The following is a 10,449-nucleotide window of genomic DNA, read 5'->3' as shown; positions in this document are numbered from 1 at the left end:
TTTCTCCAGAGAAAATAAAATACATTGGTAATAGTCATTAAATTTTGACTCAGTAGTTCTGGAGGGTGTTCTGGGATTTTTGAACTTTTAATTAGTTAATTGAAGTTTAATTTAACTAATTTTAGTACTGGTGATTCTGATAGAGATCATTCATAGACAATGCTTTCAGAAATATCACTTTAGGAATTCAAAGGAGAAAGACCACCTGGAATGAAGTGAGTGGGGAATGCTTCATGAGAGAGAAATGTTCTAATCTCTCTTTAGACTTAATGGGGCTGTTGAATTTGACATGAATAGGCATTAAGAAAAAGAAATATTATTCAAAATAAAAAGCATAGGAGTAAAGACTTTCATGATATGATTTCTTTTTTTTCCATTCAATAACTGTTTATTGAATATCAATGATTGTATTTACAGGTGGGTGCAGCCAATCAAAAACCAGTGTTTATAAAGTGCCTACACATTTCTTTTCTTTTCTTTTTTTAAAATATATTTTATTGATTATGCTATTACAGTTGTCCCATTTCCCCCCTTCACTCCCCTCCACCCTGTACACCCTCTCCCACCCACTCGCCTCCCTTAGTTTGTGTCGATGTGTCATAAGTTCTTTAGCTTCTACATTTCTCATACTATTCTTACCTTCCCCTGTCTATTTTCTACCTACAATCTATGCTACTTATTCTCTGTACCTTTTCCCCCTCTCTCCTCCTCCTCCCACTCCCCTGTTGCTAACCTTCCATGTGATCTCCATTTCTGTGGTTCTGTCCCTGTTCTAGTTGTTTGCTTAGTTTCTTTTGGTTTTACTTTAGGTGTGGTTGTTAATAATTGTGAGTTTGCTGTCCTTTTACTATACATGTTTTTTCCATATCTTCTTTTCTTAGATAAGTCCCTTTAACATTTCATATAATAAGGGCTTGGTGATGATGAACTCCTTTAACTTGACCTTATCTGAGAAGCATTTTATCTGCCCTTCCATTCTAAATGAAAGCTTTGCTGGATAGAGTAATCTGGGATATAGGTCTTTGTCTTTCATGACTTGGAATACTTCTTTCCAGCACCTTCTTGCCTGTAAGGTCTCTTTTGAGAAATCAGCTGACAGTCTGATGGGCACTCCTTTGTAGGTTACTGTCCCCTTATCTCTTGCTGCTTCTAGGATTCTCTCCTTCATTTTTACCTTGGCTAATGTAATTATGATGTGTGTTGGTGTGTTTCTTCTTGGGTCCAACTTCTTTGGGACTCTCTGAGCTTCCTGGACTTCCTGGAAGTCTATTTCCTTTGCCAGAATGGGAAAGTTCTCCTATATTATTTGTTCCAATATGTTTTCAATCTTTTGTTCTACCTCTTCCCCTTCTGGTACTCCTATAATTTGGATGTTGGAACATTTAAAGATGTCCTGGAGGTTCCTAAGCTTTTCCTCATTTTTTTTGAATTCTTATTTCTCCATTCTTTCCTGTTTGGTTGTTTCTTTCTTCCTTCTGGTCCACTCTATTGTTTTGAGTCCCAGTTTCCTTCCGATCACTATTGGTTCCCTATGCATTTGCCTTCATTTCTTTTATGGTAACCTGCATTTTTTCATCCAATTTGTGACCAAAATCCATCAGTTCTATGAGCTTCCTGATCACCAGTGTTTTGAACTGTGCATCTGATAGATTGGCTATCTCTTGGTTGCTCAAAAGGATGAGTTCTGGGGCACTGATTTGTTCTCCCGTTTGAGCCATCTGTCTCTCTCCCCCCCCCTTTGGTCTGGTTGCTCCTGTTACGGGGGGGGGGGGGGGGGGCCTTAGGTGTTTACCAGGGCTGGGCACCCCAGTCACTAGATTGTGACCAATGTATGTGAGGGCGGGGTCAAGAGGGAACAATGGCAGTAGCTCTGTTCTTCGTGGGACCTCAGTCCCTTCCCTGGGATCCTGGGTTGTGCGCTCTGCCCTGGTCCACAATCGCCACCTCACTGGGTCTGCCAGCTGCCACTTGCGTACTCAGGGTCCACCCACTGCGATCTTGTGTGCCCTAGATGCCTTACGCTCTTCCAGTTGATTTATGCGCCCAACTCTCCCTGTTCTCCGCGCCTCGACCCACGCCCAGCTGCTCATCTCCACCCCTCCTACCGGTCAACTTCTTGTCTGTCCAACTTCCATTCAGGTAAATTTTCTACCAGTTCTGGGTGTTATTCTGCCTCTAAATTGTTGTTGTTCCAATCTTGGTTGTGTGTGGAGCTACGGTGCATCCACCTATTCCTCCATCTTGGCTGGAAGTCCTGATTTCTATATCAATAAAAATTATTAAATCCATTTAAATAACTTCTTTTTAATTTAATTTTTTAGGAGTAAGTCTTTATTTCCTTGTTTTACAGATAAAACTGGATGAGCTGGTTGATTTTTCATGCTTAGTCAAAGAGACCAAACACCATGTCTTCATCCGACCCTTCTGATTCCTCCTTTGCGTCTACCTTGGCAGGGGCTGCAGCAGTAGCAGGAGCAGTGGCAACATCAGGAGCAGCAGCCACTCAAAAGGATGAGTTCTGGGGCACTGATTTGTTCTCCTGTTTGAGCCATCTGTCTCTCTCTTCCCCCACCCCTTTGGTCTGGTTGCTCCTGTTACGGTGCGGGGTGGAGCAGAAAGGCAGGTGAATCAGCCAAAAAGGCTTTGACCTTTTCAGCAAGTGGTAAGGTGTAATCAGTCTCCACAGACAAATTCAGTACACACAGGTACCCATTGAGGATAGAATGGGGGACTGATGCAACAGTTAGGTAACCATTCTGCAGACCTACACTGACAACTTTGCAGACACCCTCCAGAAAATGGGAAAACAATTTTCTCTGTGATGTCAAGCACTTCTGGTTGTCGATGCTGCATTATCAAACACCTGCTGGATGATCAGCCCAAAGGAGTAGGGAGCATGTTCAGCATGCTTAGCAGGGTGGCTTTGCTGGCTCCCACTATGTCTCCTGTCTTAATTGGTTGCACGTCACTCAGGATTTTGATGGTGCCACTGGAGATTTTAATGGTGATGCTTAATGCCTGGAAGAAGGAGGTCTTCTTGGGTCCCAGGGCAGTGTTCCAGGCTGGTACAGTGACTTCAAATGGGGCAAAGGCACCAGTACAGGTGGCAGCTGGTGCCTTATTAGCTAGCAGCATGTCCCTAATCTCAGTGAGAGCCTCCTTCATGAACACTAGCTCACATTCTCAGGGATATTGGGTAACAGGTTCTCCAGAGCTGGTTTGTTGTCCAGTGTTCTTCAGATGGACATTATAGTGTTCATGTCCATCAGCACCACAGCCTTCCCAGGAGGGACACATAGGTCTGCCACCTTTGCATGGAGCCTGCATTGGCTGCCCCTACAGTGAAGCATTTTGGATAATCACCCAGAAGTCAGATGGTCTTAAGGAAGCAGTTGGACTTCCAGGTCTCTGTCTTTCCTGGCCATCACCGCAATACATCAGGGATTGTCGTGCAGGATTCAAAAATGATGTCACTCTCACAAAGACACCTAGCTTTATGATGGGCCTCTTTGAAGAAAACAAGAGTCCAGAATGCAGAAAAATGGGACAGTTTCCTCAAACTCAATAATTGCCACAGGGATGCCATTGAAAAATTATTTCCCCATGCCATTAGAATGGGATTTGAAGACATTCAGCAGAATGATAAAAGTTGTCTTTCAGAAATATAGCAATGATCAGATCCCTTTAACTCCCAACACAGGCTGAATGAATCAGCAGAGAGGAGGGATTCTCTCCTGGAGTGCTCACAGCTTTCACTGGTGTGGCAGTGGTCCTGCTCATGCATCACTGGAACAGCAGGAATCTGATCATGACCTCCTAGTCCACAAAGCTGTGGCCAAATGGATAGTGGAAAAAATTGTCCTCTGGCTAGGGTAGCTGAGCACTTGGGCCTCTCTCTAAAGAGACAGGTCTTTATCTGAAAGAGTAAATGGAAGAGTGCTTTTAACATTGACAAGGACTCCACGTATCATAGAAATCAACAGAAGAGTCATCCTCATGGAATTGGAGCACATCAAAGCACTAAGTATGAAGCTCCCGTACAAAAGATCTCTGGGAATACAGGGCTGTGAAGCTGGGCAGGTTCCTGTTCCTGCTGTATCCCCCAGACTTGGTCTGCTGTGTCTCTACCTGTTTGACTGCATAGACAGCTCCCCAGGCTTCATTCACATCATCTGCCCTCTGTAGGAAGACAGCTCTGGGGGGGACATCATCACCAAGCTTCTGGATCTTAGAGAACCCATGTGAAAGCTGTGGAAAGAATTCCCTGTCAAATACTCCTTCCTTTCATACCAGCTGATCGCTGAATTTGCTTGGGACTGGCTGGAAGTTCATTATTGGACATATGTTTTCTCATCATCAGTGCCATGTTACTCTTAGTTCTGGAATTATTCTCTTTTTGGAGGATCTGGTCAAGAAGTGAACTGGAGCCTTGACTGGGTAGCTCAGTTGGTTGGAGTATCGTCCCGTACACCAAAAGGTTGTGAGTTCAATCTCCAGTCAGGGCACATACCTAGGCTGCAGATTTGATCTCCAGTTTGTGTGCATGCAGGTGGCAACCAACTGATGTTTCTCTCTCACGCTGATATCTCTCTCTCTCTCTCTCAAATTAATAAGCATACCCTCAATGAGGACTTGAGAAAAGAAGAAGTGAACTGAGTGAAGACTGTGCCTCAGTGGATGTGGATCCATTTTTAGAAAGTATCAACACAGGGGCTTTTTGAGGTCATGTTCTGGCCCTTCATTTCTCAATTTGTTTACAACTGTTTATTTTACTGGGCCCTGTACTTTAACCCAATTACTAACATTGATCTTGTGGTCAAGGAAGTCCTCTGGCTAGAAACCCTAATGTTGTGAGTAGCACTGCCCAGGGTCTGAGGGACTCTTCCAGTCTCCCTGATGTCTGAGCTTTGATGCTTAAGTGAAGCAGGAGTGGGATGGGACCTGATTTCCCATTTTCTTCCTGTAGTAAACAAGGTGCTGCTTTTTCTGTCAAAGGCTACAACCTGGTTCTTTCTCCCTCTGCCTGTGGCATTGTGGCAGCAGGGACTGACATCCCAGAGCTGGGCTAGCAAAACAGCAGCACCTCCCACCTAGCCACCTTGCTCACAGGAACTTGGGAGGCCCAGTCCACTATGGCTTGCAGGAAGCCGGCGTCCTCGGAGGATGTAGCGTGGGCAACATCAGAAAGCTACAAAATCAGCAGTCCTACTTCCCTCACTCAGTGGCTGACAAAGACTCCCAGGGCAAGATGGAATCCAGAGACTGAGCCCAAGACCAGGCTTGTTGGGGCCAGGCCTGTCCTCTATGTCAAGTTTAGAGAAATGGAGAAGATTTCATCATAGGCATAGACAGTCATTGCACATAAAAAATACAAAGGAAAAATGAAAATTCAGTCAACAATTCTGTCTTATTGAAGGGTTGCTAGCAGGTTGAAGGGTTAAACCCTTCTACAGGATTCGGACTAGAATGATAGTTAAACTCATCCTCTCTCCAACTTCTAATCATCGAATGTTCGGATGCCTTTCTCTGAGTGGGGGGATTGCATGGGATGTAAGGATACTAATGGAGAGCAATTCACATCAGGCTGAGCTGTCTCAGTGCTACTTAAAATAGTTTGTTTTGAAGTTTGCTTTGTTTTGTCTTTAAGAATTTAACCTGTAATATCCAGGATAGTCCTTTTGTTCAATGAAACAGTCTATACATTGACCTCACACTGAACACAATCTATAGAGTCCTGTTCCGATGTATAAAACAGCAAGTATAATTACACCAAATGCTGTAATTGTAAATATGAATGAGATGAACCCTGCCTCTTACTTCCTTCTGGTGTGAAAGCAGCAGGTGTGAAGTGTGACCCATCTGAATTGAAGATGGGCCTGGCAGAGACGACCTTGCAGCCAAGGTGTTTTTTCTGACTCCATGAACCGCTCATTAAGCCCTTGTAGATTGAAGATCCTACTCAAATGTTTCATCTGAAAGCTTTAAGAAATTACTTGAAAAAAAATTAAAGATCTTTATCTTTACAAAGACAAAAACAAAAATAAAAACTAAAATTTAAGTTTTGAGATTACAGGAATGCTCACATATTTTCAATTGTCCTCAAACTATTGTGTAAAATGTTCATCTGCATTCCAGAATATCTTATAATCATATTGTCAGCTACCACAAGGGAATGCAGTCAGGCCCAGTGCCCTGAATTCACTTCCGTCAGGTCAGAGAACAACTAAGGATTTAAAAACTGTGTTGCTTTCTCTGTATTGAGGTCATAAAACTGCCCTGAGTCCCAGCACAGGTGGCTACTCTCTGCATGAAATGCCCAAGCCTGTAAAACAAGGAGCTAAGTCATGGATCTGCTGAGATCACCGGCAGCCTGAGTACCAGTGTCACAGCGCCTGCTGGAGAACTGATGGAAGTCAGAGACATGGTGGGAGGCAGCAAGTACGAAGCAGCCTATAACTAAATTTTTCCCACTTAACTAGCACATATACTAAATAGAAATGTTTAATCTTCTCTTTAAAATATGCTCTTGAGTGTTTTTGAATGATTTCTTTGTTTTCTACAGATTTTATCACCGGTCGAAAACTCAGTTTGGTAGGAAGATGCTTCTTCCTCTCTTCCACAGTTCGCCCGAGTGGTGATTTTGCTTCAGTAGATTGTGTGGCTACTGATATTGATTCTTATTAATCACAAATGAAGAAATCTATCATTAAATAATTTTAGCATTAACTAATACTAAGAGTTCTATCTTTTAATTTTTAAGAAAAGATATCTCTTCATTGACATATTTTTGAGATCTTTTTTGACCATTTCTCTAGGTTTTTTTTTTAAGTGTGGAGGTTGGGGGGGAGGGAGGCAACCTATTCAAGTATTCTCCCAGTCTCCAAGTTATATTTATAATATATTATAATAATCATATATGGGAATAAAGTGGAACAACAAAAATAAAACAATATATTTAAGAAGTATGTTTGCATTAATCATTGTCTTTGTTTACGATTTATTTATGGAAAGTAGATAGTACCTACTTCCTCATGGCATGCACTCTCTTCCCTTTATGTTTTCCACATAAGTTTATATAAATTCTGGGAGGTATTATCATATACATCTCATTTGCATACTAGAGAATGGAAATATAAAGGAGCTATTTATTTGATCCTGGGGAGTATGATGAATGGAACAATTAGAATCCTCAAGACTGTGACATTAATAGGCTATTTCATAAGGACTAAAGATGAGTCTATGCTATAGCTACCAGTTACCAATGAAAATAGAAAGGCATTTTTCAAAGAGAAAAATTAGAGTAATGGCCTTGAAATATTGTCACCTGACTTTCCAGAACAGCCAAATCTGGAAGCTAAAGTGTTAACATCTATAAGCCGTTCCAACAAGGGAATATATACTATTAAATATCGGGAGTTATTTAAAATGCCAGTGAGTATAATAGCAGTGCTCTGAAATAACCATTTCATCTGCCTACATTACTTTAAAATTAATGAATAATGAAGCGATGCCCTTCACATTCTCTTCCCTTTCCATTCCAAGATATATTGATTAGATGACATTTATTTAAGTTTGGGATAATGTATTAATTTCAAGATAATTATTCAATATACTTTTGTCACTGTTGATATGCTTCAATGTCATCCAGGAGCCAGGGGATGAATAAACTGTTATCTGACATTGCTGGACAGGGTGCTAGAAATAAATGCAATTTTTCTCCTTGAGATTCACTGACTTGGATTTTTACTTGGGGAGGGGCATGGAAGAGAAGAAAGCTGAAGGTGGAGAGGTTATGATGATGTAACCTGAAGGTTAAGAGGATAAAGATATTTTAAAAGATGGTACTTTCAGACAAAGTGCTTTTCCATTGTTGCTGGGGGTCAGACTGATCCTCAGCAAAGCTGACAGAGCCCATCCTTAGTGGATGCCACTGCAATATTAACATTCATTTGGAGCAGATGTGGCTAAAAGCATGAAACATTGAACAAACAGCTGCCACAGATCCAGTGCCATTGCATAAGCACTTATGTTCCATTAATGCAGTGGATTGCTGAGGCCAGTAGGGCAGATGATATTCCCCACAGTTCTTTAGCAGATGGGCTGAACGATGGCTCCTCAGAGCACTGTTGCCCCCTGGAAGCATTTCCTTTATCTTATGTAAGATTCTAATGCAAAACTACCCACACATAAAAAAAGAATGCATCAAAGGCCAGGTTACACTGTCAAGATATTTTGATGTTGAACATGTGCCAAAACTTCAGTGTTATTTCTTCCCCTTCTCTCACCTTGTGTTTGTGTGTGTTCTTACACGATGAATATAGGACTCTGTGATTCTGTAATAGGGTAAGTCGAGATCCTGATACTTCAAACCTTCATCTTCACTTGCCTGATTCATTGAGCTCAGACATGGCGCTTCCAAGTTTATGGTTACCAGTTTGAAACCCATATGGGCTGTTTTCTTCTGTTCATTGGAACAATTTAAAATTTGGGACTACAAAGCAAAAATGTCAAACGTAATTGTCATAAATGTCATAACTATAATTTGTTCATAATAAAATCAACAGGTCTCCACATTTTCTGTAATGCAGAGACTGTATGGGTGGTATTTCTCAGTTTAAGGGGAAAAAGAGGAAACTAATTCTAGCTTGTTCTCTCTCAGGCTACTTGTACTGTTGCCTTCCCGCTTCCCCATGCAGACTAGAGTCACTGGGGAAGTTAACACTTAGTAAGCTGACAAACTGATCTCCAACACATGTGTAATACCTTCAAGTTGAGAAGTGGGAGAGATGCTGTATAGAATTATATTTTTATGGATTCTCAAAGAACAATTTTTTCCTAAACAAAAGTGTAATTCAGCCTATTATACAATCTAAGTTATTTGCTCCAATAATTGCAGGAAGGGGGAGGAAGAAAGAAATAATGGGGAGAGAGAAAGTTGAGCTATAAATGGAAAATTATTTAGGAAAGCAACAATCATTTCATCTATTCATTCTCCTTTTTGAGGGTCCATACTATGTGCCAAGTACTACTGCAAGAACACTGCTAGGGAAGAATTGATTAAATCAATGATCACATGAAGCTTATATTTTAATATAGAGCAATGATGAAAAACAATAAAACAAAAAATAAACCAATAAATTAAATTGGTTATTTCAGATTTAGAAAAATGCTATAAACACAATAAAATGGAAAATTGTATTAGAGAGTACAGTGGTGAGGTGGGGGTAGTGTGGGGTGTGGGGAGAGGTAGTGTGCTACTTTAGATAGAATAGTAAGGGGAGACTCTCTGAGGAGGAGCTGTGGGTGTGCTGAGAGCTAAAACATGAGAAGCCATCAATGGGAAGGTGGGGGCACAAGAGTTCCAGGTGGAGAGCACAATTAGAACAAGGGTCCTATGGTGGAAACAAGCTTGTTCTACTGAGGAAGAGAAAGAAGGCATTTTACTTGGCTATGCTTGAAGTCCCTGTATTATGATGTAAGTTCACTGTTTTTGAATTATCTCAAGTGGAGACCTGGGGGCAGAGGGAATACGGAAGCAGCTCAGCCCTATAACTTTGGCCCAGTTCAACCAGTGACTACCCTAGGGATCCCTCAAATAGTAGTTGTCCACATGGCTCCGTTCTATAGTCAAGAGCACCCTCCAAACTCTAGGCTGCTCTCTCAAAAACAAGTGTCATGTCCCAGAAGAGGGAGAGGTAGGTAAGTGTGACTGTCTCTGCTCAGCCACATCTTGCTTACTGTTCTCCTTCCTGACAACAGTGGCCGTATTTTCAAATATGGAAATCTGTGGGACTTTGCTATGGATCTAGCATATACCAGGAGAAATCTGTAATCAAAACCATAGAGTTTTCCCAGATGCATGAGAACTAAATGGAGTGAAAAGAGCTGAGACTGGTACCAGAGACGAAGTCAGTTCAAAATGTTCTTTTTTTTTTAAACCTAACATGAAACACATCCAAAGCCAGGAAGTGGCAGTTATAAACAAGTTGTGCTAGATGCTGCTTAGAAACAGTGAGGAGATGTGTGAAATGACTCTGTCATGTCAAAATGTTCACGGCTCTTATGAGAGAGAAATGACTGAAACCTATCTCTCTTGAAACTCTGGAATAAAAATCTGAGCAATCTCTGTGTTGGCAAGTTGATGTTGAAAAGAAAAAAAAGGAAGGAAGGAAGGAAGGAAGGAAGGAAGGAAGGAAGGAAGGAAGGAAGGAAGGAAGGAAGGAAGGAAGGAAGGAGGGAAGGAGGGAAGGAAGGAAGGAAGGAAGGAAGGAAGGAAGGAAGGAAGGAAGGAAGGAAGGGGCTTAATCATAACACACACACACACACACACACACACACACACACTTGGAGAAGATGAACCAGTGTGTGTACAGGAAGGTTTCTGAGTATGGTGGTAAAATGAGAAGTGATGAAGAAAGTTTTAACTGAGGCAATGTGGTCTACTTCTTT

General features: G+C 41.5%; 2 pseudogenes; one reads left to right on the top strand and one right to left on the bottom strand.

Moving 5' to 3' along the window:
* Positions 1–2,369: 2,369 nt before the first annotated feature.
* Positions 2,370–3,412, bottom strand: LOC114491892 (annotated as a pseudogene).
* A 52-nt stretch (positions 3,413–3,464) lies between these two features.
* LOC114491891 lies at positions 3,465–4,854 on the top strand (annotated as a pseudogene).
* Positions 4,855–10,449: the final 5,595 nt, after the last annotated feature.

Source organism: Phyllostomus discolor, chromosome 1 (assembly GCF_004126475.2).
Source record: "Phyllostomus discolor isolate MPI-MPIP mPhyDis1 chromosome 1, mPhyDis1.pri.v3, whole genome shotgun sequence".
NCBI lineage: Eukaryota > Metazoa > Chordata > Mammalia > Chiroptera > Phyllostomidae > Phyllostomus > Phyllostomus discolor.
Note: the sequence above shows the minus strand (reverse complement) of the source record. Positions and strands in the feature narration are given on the sequence as shown.